The 20,639-nt window shown below is 41.6% G+C and overlaps 1 non-coding gene across 1 annotated transcript; it reads left to right on the plus strand.

The window, feature by feature from the left end:
• Positions 1-16,255: 16,255 nt before the first annotated feature.
• trnas-uga (transfer RNA serine (anticodon UGA)) lies at positions 16,256-16,337 on the plus strand. The gene has a single exon. It is a non-coding gene; the product is annotated as a tRNA-Ser (tRNA).
• Positions 16,338-20,639: the final 4,302 nt, after the last annotated feature.

Genomic DNA, 20,639 nt, shown 5'->3' on the forward strand with positions numbered 1-20,639 from the left:
TGTGCTCCTGTAATTTATTGGTACAAGCCCAGGGCAGTAAGCAGTCTGAGGATTTATTTCCAGACGGCATAGAACAGTGAAGCAGTGAAGTAGTGCAACACACTGGATCATTATATTATTAGAATCTATTCTACTTAAATTATTACATTATACACAACTTGAGTTCATTTTAAAAATTAAAAGGTAATGAAAGGAATGCATTTTCATGAGAAAGATAATACCGATATGCATGTGATAATCTTCCTTATATCATGTCGTGCATCATTTGGACACTTTGTGGGCTTGAAATACAAAGAAAATCATGTTCTATGGTACAAGACAAATACAAAACTTAAGCTTTTATTTTAATTAGATTTGTTTATTAAGCATAAGCAATCATTTATTACATTAATATATGTGAAAATGACATTTTAGCACCATAATATTACATACAGGTCTCTAGCTTCAACACAGTGATATATATATATATGCTCAGTGATTTATTGGTACATGCCCAGAGGAATAAATCAGAATTAGTATTTATTTCCATACGGGCTACAGGTAGTGTTGTGAAATACTTCAACACACTGGATCGCAGATTTAGACCCCCTGCACTCTTACTCCTTAAAAACCAAAGAAATGAAGATATGTAGCAATCAGGGGTAACAGGGGTGACAGTGACTTAATGCTTATACTACTTAATGCTTATACTAGTGGACTTCTGGTACCTTTAGGGTATGGTGTTCCCTGAAGGGCTCTCAAACCCCGCATTTCAGATGCCTAGCTGTATCGCTGATGTGTTGCACCTCAGAATCACTTTTAAACCTTACCTCTGGTATCTTTAATCCCTATTGCTCAACACATGGTGAAAGTATTGCATAAATGTGTCTGAAAATGAGCAATGGGCACCTGAGAGACTCATTTGCCTGTTTCACAAATGATCATATTTGACTAGAGATTCTGTTTGGGATTCAGTTGTGCATTCTGACAGCAATCTCTTTCAAAAAATGATTTTACCTTATCGCGGCTTTGCCCTTCTTGCCTCTTTGGACAATATCTCCATCTTGTGGTCGTTGTTGGTAATGTCTAGACAATATCTCCATCTTGTGGTCGTTGTTGGTAATGTTTTCTTATGCCCTTTTTTTATTTCAATTCTCTATTAGTTGATTCTAGAATCTCTACAATAGAGTTGAAAACATCAGTTTTATAGCAGACAATATGACATTATTTATAGTCCAATTAGAAATTTATTACCCTGTTTTTAACATAATAACAAATTAAAATTGATTAAAACTAAGTTTGGAACACCAGGGAACATAAAAAATGATTTTTAGGAAAACCATGAGGTTCTCTGTGTCCGATGCCTGCAAGGGGAGAAAGCTAGAATCCTTTGATTTTTCAAAATTTGAAAATAAACATTATATAACAACAGCTTTCATTCCTAGGAGTGAAAAACAACCATTTTTGAAGACATATTAGTTTCTAAAACACTACAATAAAGTTAAAAACATCCATTTTATATTACATTATTTTTTGTGAAATAATTAAATTGGCTTATTTCTCTCGCATTAAAATGGCTACAAATGCAAGAATTCAACCAGATATTCTTGTAAAATGTATACTGTTGCATTGCAGTTAGTTAATGTAGTTAGTCCATAGTCAGCAATCTAAACTTTATTGTTAAGCTTTAATGATTGATGTTGTACCAGTAACCTTTAGAAATACTATAGTACTTCACAAATGCTTTGTGTGTTTGGAAATCTTTTGAGTAAAAGCCTTATAAAAATAGGTTTAGTTTTTACAGGACATCACAAAGAAATAGGATGGTATAATTCTTATAATTGCTTAGTGATTGTATTTGGAAGATTATGCACTAAACAGACTTCAGGGATGCCAGTGGATCATTGTGCTATTTGGAATTATTCCAAAAATCAAGTGACCTCTTTGCTGTAGTATTTTTAGTATTATTTATTTAGTATTAATAAAGAATAGATTTATTAAAGTCATGCGATGTGCAAGCGGGATATGTAAAATAATTTTAAATAAAGTTTTTTATTATTGTTATAGAGAAACATGATCAGATTTTCCCTGGTTCAGAAAAAAGACGATTAAAATCTGTAATCTTTCCACTTGTATGTCATCAGACATTAACGAGTACAACCCCCCTCTCTGCCGGAGTGCTGGCTGTGATGAATTAAACCAATTTCACAGGTATTTTCAAAGTAGGAAGTACAGTGTTAACTAGTAGATGGCCTCCTCAATGAAATCACTTCAACATGCTAATGGGTTGGTGTAACAGTCCCGGCGTGGCAAGCTTCCAATGTCAACTCGACTCGATTGGAAGACAATGAACGTATTTTAGCCCTAAATGAATTAATAGCAAACATGGTTTACATAAAAGACATTTTTCCAAGAAAGTTTATAATAATACGATCTATAGTTGAAATCTGAGCCTAAATATAAAGAAAAAAGCATTTTCAGAGAGCAATCACACTGTGTTTATGTAGAAAAAGCGATTAGGTTTATGAGCAATCTAATTACCGATTCGCTTAAAACGCTATATAAAATAAAGTTTATTTAAAGATGAATGATAAGTGTCGCAGTTTAAATAATTTTCGTAGTAGGGCTTGGACAGATTCCAAGTGCATTTTTGCAATTTAAGTTGCATTGTCCAATGTGATGTTGTAATACAGTTTAGAATACAGTAAGTCTAAACTGTATCAGCTTTATTTATGGGTTGCAATTTAGAAAAAGTCAAAAACCGCACTCAAAATGCAATTTAGAGCTTTCTGGCAAGAGGAGACACCCAAATTATAATGTAACATGCCACTGTTTGTGCATGAACAAAGTTATACTGCAATTTTCCTTAGATACGCGATTAAAAAAAATATTTTTTTTGAATCCCCGGCCGAACACATTCCATAAGAATCAGCGCTTTTATACAGTATATCGCCTTTAAACACATATATTTAAACACGCGTTTACGATTTAAATCAAAACGCGATTCAAATCAATATAAATGTTTATTTTGTAACGCATAGGTGACTATTCATTGTTATTAAAAAGACGTAAATTCGATCATGTTGTGATATTTAGAAATATAAATTTGTTTTGATGCGAGTGAGGTTTTATTTAATCTCTGACCAAGGGAAATGTTTCATTTTTTCAAAGAAATGTTTGTTAAAAATTAAAGTCATAGTTCCATGAGATTCAACCACAGACCATGTGACATAGGAGTCAGGAACCTAACCCACAGCACCACCAGCACAGACACATGCTGAGGGCTGAAAAAGCACTACAGAAACATTATCGACTATAAAATAATGTAATTAGGCACAGAAGAAGTTTACAGCACAGTACAATAATAAATGCTGACCATGACTTTAGAAGCATAAATTACCTTACACTCAATTTAAACACAAGCTGTCTTTAGCCCTCTAAGCTGGTTCATACAGAAATGTAGAGAACCAGGCTCAGAACACACAGCTTCATTAGCGAATACATATGCAGACCAACTAGAGAAGATGTTTTACAGAGGATGGATTTTTAGAAACATCCCATCAATGACATCACTGAAGTCAACTCCTAGGTAACTGTCGTGTGGATAGTTTCACAAGAATCAGACAAAGGTTTAAGCATCGCTTATTTTAGATAAAACTGCAAAAAAACAACAACAACCCATAATGTACTTCTTTGCGGCTCTGTTTGCCCAAATCATATATTCACAACGTGAAATTAGAAAATAATATTACGTAACCAAAAACCGCAATATGGAAACAGAACCTGTGTAATTGTTGACAGATGATGTACTCGTACCATTTTTACAAGACGAACTACAACACTTAAAAAATGACTTGTATGTACTTGATATCTCTAATCAATCCACTGCACTGCATTAAAACAAAACGAAAACTAAAACGCCCTGGGCATACCGTTTCGCGCTTCTTATCAGTTGCTCAAAAGCAATTTGACCGTATGAAATGCATAATATAAACCTAGAAACATATACTTGAGGAGTATTTACGTAGTATCGGTGTCAAGACATACCTCTCAAATACTGTAAATCAAGTTAAAAATATCTCAAGACCGATTCTGGTCATAATGAAACCATGTTTCGTGTATGTTTTCTTTAAAGTACCGAGACCAGCCATATACTGTATGTTTATGTTCCAAAATTAATATCGTTTATGGCCTTCACACGCGTTGCAGCATGCTCCTATTCTTTTTATGCTCAGGCACTAAGATTTCCCTTCAGTGGTAAAATTCCATATAAATATTCAATACTTAAACGGGCACAGTTAAGACATTAAATATACATATACATATACATATACAAACTGTATACAGTACAGTTTGCATACGGTAATATGTTTATGTTCCTAAATCAACCTCTTTTATGAGCATGTGAAAGGCATGGTGAATCGATTCTCAAAAATTACTGTACTTTGCATGATTGGAAAAAAATGCGTGATTGCGAAATGCTGTGGTGTTACTTTTACAAAGACGGTCAATGAAAAAAATAATGTGGACCAGGGCAATACTTTGAGTTTACAGCTTGTCCAAGGTCATTTATTATTAATACTATTAGTAATATCTTCATTAAAGACTTTGATGGCTACAGCTCAAACATGAGAAGTTGAGCTTTATTAGCTCCACCTTGCGGAAATTCCGGATACTATTATTTTGCTAGCGGTATTTACCGGTAACTCGCGGTATATACCGGTAACTTGTGGTAGACTGCGTACAGCGTACGCCCGCGAATTTTGAATGGCTGCATCTGTAGCAATCATATTGTAGTAGACACTCATTTGCCTGTTTCACAAATGATCATATTTTACTAGAGATTCTGTTTGGGATACGGATGTGCATTCTGACAGCAATCTCTTACAAAAAATGATTTTACCTTATCGCGGCTTTGCCCTTCTTGCCTCTTTGGACAATATCTCCATCTTGTGGTCGTTGTTGGTAATGTCTTCTTATAGATAGATACTTTATTGATCCCGTGAGGGAAATTGCAGTGCAACAGCAGCTTAACACACACAACACAGCCACAGTGTAACAAATTATATAATAATAGTACAATACTGTATATATACTGTATATATATATGAAACAGAAATAGAAACAGAAACAGGAATCGCTTACTACCTGGAGAATCTCTGTAGGAATATCTAGCATTTATCAATGGAAATAAAAGCTGCTTTAATACAGTGCATGTTCAAACTCAAACCCTCAGCTGCTGTTCTTGTTTGTTTTGGGACAAATTGCAACTGAGCATCGCATGAGCCGTTACGTACCCTTATCTGTTAGGGAATTTCAAGGGAGGAGTTAGGTCAGAATGGGTAGGCTGCAAAACAACAAGTAAAGATTTATTCCAAGATGAAACGTTGTGGCGGTTTTCTTATCTTTTCAGCATGGACTCAACTTTTACGTGTTCCTTATATGCTATATATGTATATATTAGCACCAATGTCGTTCTTAAAAACTAACATGAAATTGTCAGGGACATTCAGCTATATACAAAGACGAGACAGACAAAGTAATAATTCTGTATTAACGTGGCCTACATATTGACGCAATGATCGAACTAACTGACATGTTCTGATTCAGATCCCCTGCTGTTCATGCCAATTAGAACAATAGCAATGCTGAGTCCTCCCCACCCTACTGAGCACAAATTCAGCTGCTCTCCAGTTCTGTTCTGCATGTTTTTTCATTGCAATTGAGCTCGGAGCTGGAGATGATCTCCATACAGTTCTGTGTTAACTAGCCCGCACTTGCGTGCTAATTTACGTGTTGTGGCAGATGCTTTTCTATAGTTCATATACATGACGGCAACCTGTTACCGAGGAACCCGTAGAGGTTTAAAAGCCTCACGAGCCAGGCAGGACTCAAACCTACAATCTTCTGACCCGAAGTCAGACGCGTTATCCATTACGCCACTGGCCCATAGAACATGCGCTTGCACTCCACCACAGAGAGCTCTACACTGCTACCAGTAGTACACTTCCCCATCTAAATTTTCACAGCAAGAAACTTGTGTTTCCTACTATTTTTATCAGGTTTAAAATATCATCTCCTTAAAACAGAAAAAGTGTTGGTGTGTCGTGCTGAAATTCTGATTGATTTTGAATTCAAAGAAAAAAGGTTTTCTTCCAAAACACCGTGAAATTGTCACATCTTGCAGACAATAGGTGTATTCCATGTTGAAAAGAGAAGAAAGAAAACCATGGAGCCTTTTACAGGTGTGAGGCTTCTTCAGGTGTGAGAAGATCTCACGGCCGAAACGCTGTGTTTCCGTTCTTCTCTTTTCAGCATGCAATAAACCAATTACTTGTTCCTTTGCAGCCGAGGCATGCTGATGTAGCTACCCAGCTGAACATCTTGCAGACTCTACAGTACTTCTCTCCTGTAGAAGTAAAGCAGGGCTTGCTGGGTGAGCTTTTGCTCCGGTAAATTAGGTCACGTGTCATGTTAAATCACTTCTTCTAAACACAACATTTGCTGGTGCTAGCTTTCCCCATGAAAAGAGACATTTCCCTTACAGTACATGACATATCGTTTTTATTCTATCAATAAGTATAGAAATAAAACAAAAGAAAAATGTTGTCGCCAAAGAATGCACAGCTCTGTCGCCTTGGGGAGGTGTCAAGGGCATTGAGCTCCTTGGACATGAGAAGTGCCAGATAAATGCCATTTCTCATCATTTCTCTTGGCGTCAGTTCTGCTATTAAATGGGACGGAGGCAACGGGCTCAGAGAGCAGGTTAAGTGCACACCGAACGCAGATGTGTCCAAGTGTCTGTAAAAGCGCGGTGCTCTGCTGGCGCTGTTCCCTAGTGGCTTAAAGTGCCTGCCTAGTAAGCAGGCGATCCTGGGTCTGAATACCAGCGGTGCCTCTCTCCGTGTCTTGTTGTGCCGCATGTCTCATTTCAGACAAACATGTACAGCTTGGTTCAGTTTAATGCAAGAATTCATTTCCTTTCTGGAATAACTTGTTTTTGAAGAAATCCATACAGCTTGTGAAAGATGAAATCCATTTCTTGGTTGTCAGTGGAAAAAGATTGCCGGCTGCAAGAAGCGCTAGTGATTGTTTTCTTTGACCATAAACCTGCAAATGTAGGGTGCACAAAAGACTGTCAGACTCTGTGGTGCTGAAAAGTTGGTGGTTCAAGCCCCTCCAGTATGCGTGTCTCAGTTTTTCCAATGTAAACATCATCACCTTCTCGCTAAAGAAGATGGCGCAGAAGGCTCCACAGCCGAAACGTTGTGCTTCTTTTCTTCTCTTTTCAGCATGGAGTAAACCTTTGCTTTATCCTTTGCAGCCTAAGCATGCTGACGCAGCTACCTTTCTCTTAACACGCCTCAATCATTATTCACCAAAACGATCAGCAGAATAAGTCGCCTTTGTGGTGATGTCACTCCTCTGCTTCGCAAATGTCCTTAGTGACGGGCCATTTCTTTCTGCCATTTTTCCGGAGCGGTTATTGATTGCTCCATCATTTCCCTCTTACTTTCCATCACTAGATTGAAAAAAAAAACAGAAACAGGCTGACAGGACGACAATCAAATTGCAAAAACTCATCAAAGCACTCGATAGAGTATTTGAATCCACAAGTAGCTACGAGCAACTTTGTCCTGGCTTGCATGAAAGTCGGAAAATGTCAAAAAGAAAAAGATGGTGGCTTTTTCATATTCGTTCTTTTATTTTTAGTTCGTTGCTTCTTCTGTCCATTGTCCTCCTGCCTGGCTCTTGACCTGTGACTGCTTGAACGCACACAGTAGACTTTCATGCAGGGGATTTGTCCTGAGCCTCTGTGAAAGACCCACCCACCCCCATAAATAACTGCTCTAGAAACACATGAATGCAAAACTAAACCACAGCTTAAAGGGGAGCTTGTCATGACCGCCAGGCAGTAAAGACCAACTCTTAAGCAATCTAAACAGCACCAGCAGCGGGTGATTATTAACAAAGGCCGCCGCACGAGTTAACCCACCTGCACACACTCCACCGTGCGGTACGCAGTGCTATTTTTACCATCTTTACCTGCTTCCCGCTGGTATTGAGTCTACTCCTTGAGAGCTCTACCTGGCGTTTTTTCCATTACCTCGTTTATTCTGGATATTGGACTCCTCTTCTGCCTTTTCGACTTTGGACCTCGCCTCTCACCTCGGACTGTTTGCCACCAGTGTTCTCCCTGAATTACGACTTACCTTACGCCTCTTGACCACGAAACAAAGCAAAGCAGAGCAAAACAAAATGAACAAACGAAAACCCTCACGTCCCGCACTTGCATATAACGCCGTTACTTGCCCAAGCGGTATTGTACGTCATCCTAGCACTGCACCCCGGGGCGTACGGTATATGGGAACGAGCACACGCCACGAATCGTCTCGAATCACTCCCTACAGCTGTAAGGCACCTTGAAGCATGCACCCCCAACATTCTTCTTTGCGCATCTGTGAAAGGTAAACTCTTGAGCAAACTCTGAACCAGCTCTAAGGAAACTAATCCGATTAGACGTTACTTTGACTAATCTTTTAAGGGACCCTTGTTAATTGGAGAAATCAATGATTTCGAATGAATTCTGTATGCGTTAAAAGACAGCTATACACAGAAAACATGCAGGACACTTCTCATGATGTTTCCCGAGCCGAAACACAGTGCGTTTTTCCAAGCCATCTGACAAAGCCCGCCCACTGAAAACTGCAGCAAATCGTGTAAAGACGTTCAACTTTGTAACTACTGCACGCACAGGAAGAAGAATAAATTCCTCTTTTCAAACTGTCAAAGGTTTGCTTTGCGAACACTGCAGGACATCGCACAATCTCTTTTGAACGGGGACAAACGATTTCTTATGGGGCACAGTAAGTACAGACGTTTAAAAAGCTCCACTCATGCCGACGATGCAGCATGAAGAAGCGCAACCTAACGTTTGCATTCCTAGCAAATTCCTTTATTTTTTGATAAATAAAGACAGTCTTGTTTAACAAACAACACACACAACATTTTACATTGTCAATTCAATTCAAATCAATGTATTTCTATATAGCGCCTTTCACAACAAGGTTGTCCCAAGGCACTTAACAATGCAAGTTGTTAAGAGCCTTGTGTCTAATATGCCGCCTAGGTTACGTGCTGTCTTTTTGAGGCAAATGTTTAAATCCTCTGAGTTAAGTGCTGAAGTTATAGTAGTCCTATCAGTATTGTTGCCTCCGATCAACAGATCCTCATTTTTCTCAGAGTTGAGTAACAAAAAGTTTTCACACATCCAAGTATTTCCTTCCTTAATGCATTTAACTAAACTGATAATAGAAGAGTTGTCGTTTGGTGTAAACAAAATGTTTATTTGAGTGTCATCAGCATATGAATGAAAGTTCATATTATTTTTTCATATTATCCTACCTAGCAGCAGCATGTAGAGAGAGAGAGCAATATTGGTCCCAGCACTGATCTTCTGGTACCCCAAATTGAACTGGTGACATTGATGAAGCAGTACAATTATTAGATATTTGAACATAATGAAAACGATGAGTAAAATGTGAAGTAAACCACTGAAGGACGGTTCCAGAAAAGCCAACCTCAAACTCAAGCCTGTGTAACAAAACAGAGAGGTCAACCGTGTCAAAGGCAGCTCTAAGATCTAGAAGCACAAGCACTGTTGCATTCCCCGCATCAGTAGCTAAGAGAATATCATTTACGACTCTTGTTAATGCAGTTTCAGAAACCAGACTGAAATTTCTCAAGTATATTATTTGGATCCAGATACGATTGACGTTGGGCAACAACTATTCTCCCAAGACCTTTAGATTGAAATTGGACCTTTGAGACAGGCCTGTAGTTGTTAAGAACTTGTGGATCCAAATTTGACTTCTTAAGGAGCGGTCTAACAACCGCTACCTTAAATTGATCAGGTACAACGCCTGACGCAAGCGATACATTCATCATACTAATTATAGGTCCTGTAACGGACACGGACTGGAATCCGTGTCAGATCTTATAGAAGACCCTATGCGATGCAGTAAGAGCTGGAGAAAACAGGAGGCGTGGTAAAAAGGAACACACAGGGGTTTAATAGTGCACAAAATAATAGTGACAGTCCGTGAGACAGTGTATGGGGAAGACAAAACGGCATCCAAATCCAAACGGGTCCAAGGGCAGGTCAAAGCACGGTCCGAAAGTCCATAAACTGGAAATCCATCCTGGAACGCGACAAAGTTAAAATCCCCGGGAGGGGGGAGCACACAGACAAACGAAACATGGAGGTCCAAGGGTGACGGGGCGAGATCCTCCAGACCCCGGGCTCAGGAAACGGGAGGCGTCGGGGATGAGGCCTCTGCCCTCAGGAGACGGATGTAGGGTTTCCTGGTGCTAGGCGGGCCTCGCGACATCTTACCCTAATGATGAGCCCCGAGGACTGGAGGAGCTAGTCTTTAAATAATAACACTAAAAGGGTACACCTGGAGAACTAAATCACACAAACAATAATGGGAGCAGTGGAGCGCCCTCTAGGGAGGGATGTCGGGCGTGACAGTACCCCCCCCCTTCAAGGGCGGCTCCTGACGCCCTACACAATTAAAAAAAAATAAGAGCAATACTATCAACAAGAATATCACAAGCACAGGCTATATACAACCAGAGAAGGAAATTCAGAATCACTATATACACAAGAGATAAAACCGGAGAATACTATATACAAAATGGTAGGGTAGGGTACTTGTTGGTAAATGTGCACAGCGTTATGTTTGGAGATAACAAAACACTGCATACCAACTCCAAAACCTCATCCCACCTGGGAAGCATAGCGGAGGCTGTACGGCTTGCAATCATCGAGGGACCGATGAATTCCAAGATGTATCAGGAAAATCTACAGCAGAATGTCAGGGTGTCTGCCTGTGATCTAAAACTCGAAAGACGCTGGGTCATGCAGCATGACAAAAACAAAGGAGTACATCAACAACAGAGTGGCTGAAACAGAAGAAATTCCGTATTTTGGGATGGCCAAGTAAGAGTCCTGACCCCAATCCCATTGAAGTGCTGTGGCGTGATCTGAAGCAGGCCGTTCAGCGCAAGACATCCCAAAAATATACATGAACTGAAACAGTTTTGCATAGAGGAATAGGCCAAAATACCTCCTAACCGCTGCTCAGGTCTGACCAGCCGCTACAGAAAGTGGGGGTTGAGGTTTTTGTCATAAAGGAGGTTCCACTAGCTCCTTAATATAAGGGTTCACGTACTTTTTCCATCAATGACCTTGATTGTTTAAACCATTTGGTCAATAAAGAAACAGCAATGTCAAATGTTGGGCGTGTGTTGTTTGTTAAATCAGACTCTCTTTATTAATTATTATGACTTAGATAAAGATAAGATCACATGCAACACGGGGAATAGAGATGTAACGCAACGGGGGCTCAGGCGGGCGCCCTTGCCGCATCTGGTCGGCCCCATCCCGACTGGAGGCTCGAACCTGGGACTTCCGCGTCTCTCTGCAGCGACCTAGCCCCGTGAGCTAAAGAGAGATCTCTCAACAGCCCAGTAGCTGTAGTCCTGCTATCACAGGGAAGGGCGGCGACGTCACCTGCTCTGGTACGCCGGCTCTTACACAGTGCCTGTCGGCCGTAAGCGTTACACTCTCCCCCGCTTAAATCGCCGTCCCCGGCGAAGGGCTATCCCATCCCACTGCTAACACCAATGTAACGTAAATTCCTGCTTCGACACGTAACGGGATTATAATCAAGTGCAGGAGCTGAGGGCTTTAGTTTTGTTTCGTTTTCCATGGCGTTCGTAAGCGCGCAAATCAAAGGCAATTCCTGCGTCTAACACGAATGTAAATGCTTTTGAAAGTGCAGTGTGGTGCAGCTTGTAAAATCCTTGTCCACATTTTTGGTGTGTTGATGTTTTTTCTGTCTGCCAAAGTTGCATTTTGACATCCGGACTGGGGGACTTTATCATTTGAACGTGAAGCCAGCCTTAAACCCTCTGAGGCGTGTCTGTCTGCCGGCACAAATCTTGTGAAAGGTATTTTTTTTAACGGAGAGCAACTTTAAAAAGGTTTCCGCAGCCACCTCGCACTCCGTGTTATATTATAGGAGGAATGCGGCGGCAGCGAGCTCACTTTTGTCATGGCCGAGTGGTTAAGGCGATGGACTCGAAATGCGTTGGGGCTTCCCCGCGCAGGTTCGAAACCTGCCGACTCCGGCGTCTGCCGCACGTCGCCTTGTGCCTGCGCGGCAGAAGCGAAGTGCCGCTTCTCCTTTCCTGGTACTATAACAACGCGAAATCACTTGGACCCGCTGCCATGGGAAGCAATTCTTCAGATAACCACACATTTTGCGTTCGCACCTCTGGTGCTCTACTTATGCCTTTGAAAACCTAATGAATAAAGCTGAAAGAACCGACACGATATGTAGGTGCTGGTAAAGCACGCAGTAAAGAACTGTTAACAGCAAGGGTTTCAGTGGGTTAACTGAGGAGAAGGCGTGATCGCTAATTGTTGACTTTTTATTTGGTGTTAGAAACACTCTTACTGTGCATGACGTGCAACAAATGTAGCCACAGAAATTGCATCACGCTTTCATGTATGCTATTGCAGACACCAACGTTGCCTAGATAGAAAACCGAAAAAGCCGTGGGTTTGCTTGCTGGTCTGAAGGATCTCTCTTCGAATCTCTATCATTTGTCAATGGAAGTAAAAGGCGCTGCAATCTCATACGTTCAGAATCAAACTCGCAGCTGTTGTTCGACTTTATTTCTTGACTAATTACAACTGAGTGTCGCATGAGCAGTTATATAAACTTGTCTGGTATATTTGAACACAAATGCCGTTCTTCAATTAAAACTAACAGTACATTGTCAGGGACATTCAGTTCTATACAAACAAGAGACAGACAAGAGAATATTTCTACCGTTCATGTGGACTACGTGTTGACTTACTGATTGGAATAATTGAAAAGTTCGGGCTCATAGCCGATGCAGTGCGTGCTAATTAGAACAGCAACGCTAAGCTCTCAGCACCGTACTGAGCCCAGGTGTTTTTCTAAAGCTGTCAGGTGCAGTTCATTTACATGAAGGAAATCTCTTACTGGGTACGATTACAATGCAGTAAGTAGCACAGACTACTTAGGGAGTAACCCGATGCGTTTAAAAACGACCTGACCCAGGCAGGAGTCAAACCTGCAATCTCCTGATCCGTAGTCAGACGCGTTAGCCATTGCGTCACTGGCCCTGCTGTGACACTGCAGGACTGTAACCCAGCGAGATCAGCACTGCACCTAGTAAAATATTACCCCCGGTCCATTCTTTTCCAAAAGTGAGAAACACCTGTTTTCTACATTTTGTCTGTTTTAAAACCATATCTCTTTAAACCAAACCAAGAGTTTGTCTTTTGCACTGATATTCTGATTCATTTCGATTTCAAAGAAAAAGAAAACATTATCTTCCAAAGCATCATAAAATTGTCCATTCTTCCAGACTCTACTTCTCTCTTGTAGTAGTACAGCAGACCTTTCCAGGTGAGCAGATCACAGAGTCCGAAATATGCTTCCTCCATCAAGCAAAGTACCTGAACATGACTCTGTCTTCATAAAAGCGCCCCTGTAATAAAGAAATTAAATCCGAAATCAAGAGGGCAGTTGAATACTGAAGTTCAAGAAGTCATCAATTTTAACCTAGCAACACATTAAAGGCTGCATCTATACAAGTACGATTCTAGAAATGCTCACCAGATTACGTTTTAAGAAGGAACTGCGCCTCAGGTTCCGCCGAGATCTTAACTTGGATGGCAGGATTCAGAGTCCGGAGTGCGGACTGATGGCGCACAGAGGGTCCACATACTGTGGATCCCTCAGTTTTCTTCCGCGTGTTTAAACCGCCAGCGTGTGACTCCCCTGTCCCCGTGACCTCATTGCTCTGCTCTCGCCTCTGTGCAGCTGAGCCCGACTCATGGTAAAGTGGAAAAAAATATGCCCTCATCGTGGGATTTACTCTGGATCGAGGATAGATGTCACCTTTTTATCGTTGAACAGGATGTATGTGATGTGGCGACTAGGTTCAATTTTGTATCCTTTTAAAAGATTAAGGACTGGGGTGAGCATGATTTACCACCCTTTCAGCTAAGAACCCGACGTGAGCACCGTTTAAGCTGCATAGACTCGGTCGTTTAACTCTTCTCCATTAGCAGGGTTAAGGTTAAAGAAAAAAAAACATTGCTGACTTCTTTTTTTTGCCAGCCGCTAGCGCTGATTAGCAATGTTTGTATTTCATGTTTTGCAAGTTCCATCCATTTTAAGAAAAACAAGTCGCGTTAAAGACAGGAAATGAATACTTGCATTTAATTAAGTCTAGCCGTAGGCGGTTGTCTGTAAGGACCAGTTCTGTTCGAGAAGACAGAACAAACAAGGCACCACTGGGATTCGGACTCAGGATCTCCTGTTTAAGAGACAAGCGCTTTAACCAACTAAGCAACGGCGCCCCGGTAGTGTTGTCCTTTTGCAGCCACTTGGACACACCACTCAGACACATCTGCATTCGGTGTGTGCTCCGCCTGCTCGCTGAGCAAGTTGCCACCTTTACATACAATAGCAACATCGACACCAAGAGAAAGGATGACAAATGGCTTTTATCTGGAACTTTTCATGTCCAAGGAGCTCAATGTGCTTTCTGTGTACAACAGGGCCACTGAACTCCACACTGGCCACTGAACCACAGCAGTGGCTTGCTGGCTTGACATCTCCCAAGGAAAATGTTGAAATCGCATGTGGAACAGGAAAAGGACCCTCGAGTACGAGGGAAAAAAAAGAAAAAGATCATCTGGAGCGCGCCAACCCATGTCTGGACAGCCCAGTTTCATCGACGAGGTGGCTGAGTGGTTAAGGTGATGGACTGCTAATCCATTGTGCTCTGCACGCATGGGTTTGAATCCCATCCTTGTCGCTCTCTACGTTTGACGTTGGCTCTCCTGTTGTTTGCTCCAGTACTAGAGCCTTACATTTTCTAGCGGTGGCTGAACATGGTATAGTAGGCTAACGTTGGTATCGAGCAGTGACAGTAACAGTATTTACGTGCCGCTGCTGCCAAGTGGCTCTGGGTTGAGACCGCGTTTTCACTTACTTGCAGCACAAACGGAGAAAGCGATTTTTGACAGTCTCTCGAGAGACTGCGCTAGGTGTTTAGGGATAGACTTTGTCAGTTCCCCCTGGGATGATGGCCTCTCAAATAGTTTGTGATTCCTCTAGACGTTTATACAGTATAAGCCTGCTTCGTGGCTTAAATCCAAGCTAAGGAAACGAGTTAGAGGTCTGATGCAGAACTGCGAATTCAATGAAGGGGAACACTACAGTACATTGCACTGTATGTGTGAGGAAAGCTGCCCCCTTCTGTTCCTTGTCGACCGAACAGAGGACTGTAAAGGATACCGCCAAGAAACTTTAGGATGCTGGTTGGAATCCAGCTCCAAAGAAGCCCCTTTGGGTGTTATGTCATCAAAAAGCAAGAACAGAGAATCTCCCTTGGATCAAAAGCGCAACAGAACTGTTTTCCGTGGAGCAGGTTTCAGACCCGTAGACCTGTTTTATTTGTAGGGCAGGGCGCATTCCCAAACGCGAATCTCCTGTTTTAGAAATGCTTTGGGCGGCGTGAAGTGAAAATAAGAAGTGGGCTCCAGATGCACATGGAAGCAATCAAGTGTTTCATCCGAGCTGTTTCAAAGACTGCTCAACAGCTTTCCTTTTACAGAGGCCCAACGATTAATGATGGGGGTGCACCCTTCAATGTGCCTTACGACTCTAGGGAGTGATTGAGACGATTCGTAGCGTGTGTTCATTTCCCTCTATTCCCCATGTTGCAGTGGTAAGATGACGTAAATTCCTGCTTCGACACGTAACGGCATTATAATCAAGTGCAGGAGCTGAGGGCTTTTGTTTTGTTTCGTTTTCTATGGCGTTCGTAAGCGCGCAAAACAAAGACAATTCCTGCGTCTAACACGAATGTAAATGCTTTTGAAAGTGCAGTGTGGTGCAGCTTGTAAAATCCTTGTCCACATTTGTGGTTTGTTGATGTTTTTTCTGTCTGCCAAAGTTGCATTTTGACATCCGGACGGGGAGACTTTATCATTTGAACGTGAAGCCAGCCTTAAACCCTCTGAGGCGTGTCTGTCTGCCGGCATGTATCTTGTGAAAGGTATTTTTTTTTTAACGGAGAGCGACTTTAATAAAGTTTCCGCAGCCACCTCGCACTCCGTGTTAGATTATAGGAGGAATGCGGCGGTGGCGAGCTCGCTGTAGTCGTGGCCGAGTAGTTAAGGCGATGGACTTGAAATCCATTGGGGACTCCCTGCTCAGGTTCGAATCCTGCCGACTACGGCGTCTGCCGCACGTCACCTTGTGCCTGTGCGGCAAAGGCGAAGTGCAGCTTCTCCTTTCCTGGTACTATAAAAATGCTACATCGCTGGGACCTGCTTCCATGGAAAGCAGTTCTTCAGGTAATTCTACTCTCTTACCAGAGCTGTTAGGTTCCTTTCCGTGGTGAGATGGGTTGTCATGCAACGCTGCCACATAGTGCCGACAGACAAGTGTGTTGCGGGAGAAGAGAAAGGTGTTTGAAGATTTAAGAGTGTCTTAGGTGGAGCCAAAATCAAGTGTCACAAATGCAAGTGGGAAGATTTCCAATGTTTAATATGGTCAAAATAAGCGGAAGTTACCAGCTGGTCCGGCACAGTCTGCCATGCTTTTGTCATATACTGTAAAGTGGTGTCGAACTGGGTGTCGAACTGGAGCCTCACCATTTGCATATGTGAGGCTCCAGTTATACATCGAGTATCACATTAAATGACAAAAATGAAGAGAGTTAAAGCACCTGGAGAGGTTTTCTTACAACTTTTGAGCTGACACAGTTTTGGAAAATGTTTCCTTCACGCTGCACTGAACAACATAGGCAGCCAAGAGTCTCCAAAACAAAACAGAATGGACAGATAGGAGAAAATTCCCACTCGTCCTGAAGTTCCCAAAATCCAGCACTGAGCGTAAACAAAGTGTCTAAGTAGCGTGGGAATGCTAACCCTAACCCTAGCTGGAGTTTGAGCAATCCGGCACTGAGCGTAAGAAGATGAGTCAAAGTAACGTCTAATCGGATTAGTTTCCTTAGAGCTGGTTCAGAGTTTGCTCAAGAGTTTACCTTTCACAGATGCGCAAAGAAGAATGTTGGGGGTGCACGCTTCAAGGCGCCTTACAGCTGTAGGGAGTGATTCGAGACGATTCGTGGCGTGTGCTCGTTCCAATATACCGTACGACCCGGGGTGCAGTGCTAGGATGACGTACAATACCGCTTGGGCACGTAACGGCGTTATATGCAAGTGCAGGACGTGAGGGTTTTCGTTTGTTCGTTTTGTTTTGCTCTGCTTTGCTTTGTTTTGCTTTCCATCGCGTTGGTAAAAGCGTAAATAAAAAGGCGATTCCTGCGTCTACCACTAATGTAAGAGCTATTTCAAGTGCGACGTGGTGCGGCTTTTCAAATGCTTGTGGGCATTTCTCTGTTGTTGATTCTTTTTTTGTGTGTAACAAAGTGGCATTTTCATGTCCGGACGGGGAGACTTTATCATTCCGACATGAAGCCACCCTTAAGTCCTCTGAGGCGTGTCTGTCTGCAAGGCTTGTATTTTGGAAATGTTTTTTTGAAACGGAGAACGACTTTGAAATAGGCTTCCGCCGGCGCCTCGCGATCCAGGTAAGATTGTAGCAAGAATGCAGCGGCGGTGGGGCTTTCTGTAGTCGTGGCTGAGTGGTTAAGGCGATGGACTAGAAATCCATTGGGGTCTCCCCGCACAGGTTCCAATCCTGCCGACTACGTTGTCCGCCTTCAGTCGGTGTGTTTCGGCACAAGCAAAGAAGAGCGCCTCTTTGCTGTTCCTGGTGGTTCTAAAACACCCAATCGCTTGTACCCGCTGCCTTGGAAATAAGTTCTTCAGTGTCTGCAAATGGCATTTTGCAGCTGGAAGCAGATGTCGATGCGTTTTGCACAGAGCACCAAAAAAGCGTCTTTTTTGAAGGCCCAGGCACTGAGCATTGGTGGTTCAGTGGTAGAATTCTCGCCTGCCACGCGGGAGGCTCGGGTTCGATTCCCAGCCAATGCAGTGGCTTTTGCAGCGAGCGGCTCCATCACTTGCATCCCATTGCAACTCGCAACTGAAAACCCACTGAAGCTAAGCAGGTGTGAGCCAGGTCAGTACCTGGATGAGGGTGAGCTACAGGGAAAAACAAAGCTTCCAGCTGGAAGCGGTGTTAATGGTGCCGGCGGGGGGGCGCTCACCCTGAGGTCTGTGCGGGTCCCAATGCCCCAGTATAGTGACGGAGATGCTGTGTTGTAAAAGGGCGCTGTCTTTTGGATGAGATGTAAAACTGAGGTCACAGCGCTCTGTGGTCATTCAAAATGACCACCAAAACCTTTGACAAAAGCTCTTGGTAATTGATGGTCTTCAATAATGCTTCTCCTTTAGGTACATTTTAAATCAGCTGAAAAATGCTGTGAAATGGGGGGGCACTTCAGGCCAGTGTAGGATTTGGGTTACAAGAACCATGAAACTGCACGAGAAAGCCCGTACACTGAATTACACGGCTTTCTATTCAAAGGAGGACAAAAGAAATTCCCTGAGTTTGATTTTTTGCAGCACAGAGAGGAGCACTGTCGTGAGGCTGGTTAGATCAGTTGGTTAGAGCGTGGTGCTAATAACGCCAAGGTCGCAGGTTTGAGCCCCGTACGGGCCAGGTCTAGGTCCAGGTCCCTGTTTGTGAAACAGGCAAATGACTGTCTCAGGGGCCCATTCCTCATTCTCAAGACACATGTATGCAGTATGTACACCGTGCATTGAGCAATAGGGACTTAATACACCACAGGTAAGGTTAAAAGTCATTCTGAGGTGCTACATGTGAGGGATACAGCTAGGCATCTGAAATGTAGGGTTTGAGACCCTTCAGGAGTACTGCATCCTTTGAGACAGACCCGTGCATGTTAAACAAATGATCATTTCTTTCGGCATTAGGGACTAAATATACTAAACATATGATGCTAAAATGTTATTTTCACATATATTAATGTAATAAATGAATGCTTATGCTTTATAAACAAATCTAATTAAAATAAAAGCTTAAGTTTTGTATTTATCTTGTACCATAGAACATGATTTTCTTTGTATTTCAAGCCCACAAAGTGTCCAAATGACGCACTACATGATATAAGGAAGATTATCACATGCATATCGGTATTATCTTTCTTATGAAAATGCATTCCTTTCATTACCTTTTACTTTTTAAAATGAACTCAAATTGAGTATAATGTAATAATTTAAGTAGAATAGATTCTAATAATATAATGATCCAGTGTTTTGCACTACTTCACTGCTTCACTGCTCTATTCCATCTGGAAATAAATCCTCAGACTGCTTACTGCCCTGGGCATGTACCAATAAATTAAAGGAGCACATCTGTTTATCACTGCATTGAAGCAGGAGACACACAGTCTCTGCAAACACATCCTAGATACAGTGTTCCAGCACCTTTGACCTCATTCAGAACGTATCATTTCTTGAAAGGGATTGCTGTCCGAATGCACATCTGAATCCCAAACAGAATCTCTAGGAAAATACGATCATTTGTGAAACAGGCAAATGACTGTCTCAGGGGCCCATTCCTCATTGTCAGACACATGTATGCAATGCTTTCACCGTGCATTGAGCAATAGGGATTAAAAAAACGGCAGGTAAGGTTAGATGTCATGTTCTATGATCATTTCTTTCAGCATTAGGGACTAAATATACTAAACGTATGATGCTAAAATGTTATTTTCACATATATTAATGTAATAAATGATTGCTTATGCTTTATAAACAAATCTAATTAAAATAAAAGCTTAAGTTTTGTATTTATCTTGTACCATAGAACATGATTTGCTTTGTATTTCAAGCCCACAAAGTGTCCAAATGTTCTATGATCATTTCTTTCAGCATTAGGGACTAAATATACCAAACGTATGATGCTAAAATCCTGAAAAAAGGATGTGCTCCATCTCGTCAGTAGATTGGATTCCAAAACTGATTTGGGTCAATATACATTACCTTTGAAATTAAAGTACAGTCTACTGTAGGGAACCATCAACCTAGAAAGCATTGGCCTTCCCTGGGGGTCAGGTAGGTGCAAAAGATAAACCTTTATCCTATCTTTATCTTAAGATAAGTGGCCAAGCAGTATTTTTCCAAGTTTCACCAAGCTCATCATGTTGCCATAGTAGACAAAGTTCTATAAAATGTTAAATAACTTTTTAAAAAAGCATCTTGGTCTTTCAGTACTGTACAAGGTGAATTAAACTGTGCCTGGTAATAAAAAGTAATTAGAAGCATCTCAGAAACTTTATCTCTAGAAACATTAGCTGTTTTATATCATGTAATTTAGTGTGATGTTGTCAGAATTCAAGGACATTATCACACACAGAAATTGGTTCAGTTAAATCTAAAAAACACAGCTAAACATGGGTTTAAATGTAACAGAAGTCTTACCTCTTGTCAAAAGATTTAATTCAAGAAGCGATGTAATAAATGATTGCTTATGCTTTATAAAGAAATCTAATTAAAATAAAAGCTTAAGTTTTGTATTTTCTACCATAGAACATGATTTTCT

The sequence above is a fragment of the Lepisosteus oculatus genome, unplaced genomic scaffold (assembly GCF_040954835.1).
Source record: "Lepisosteus oculatus isolate fLepOcu1 unplaced genomic scaffold, fLepOcu1.hap2 HAP2_SCAFFOLD_181, whole genome shotgun sequence".
Taxonomy (NCBI): Eukaryota; Metazoa; Chordata; class Actinopteri; order Semionotiformes; family Lepisosteidae; genus Lepisosteus; species Lepisosteus oculatus.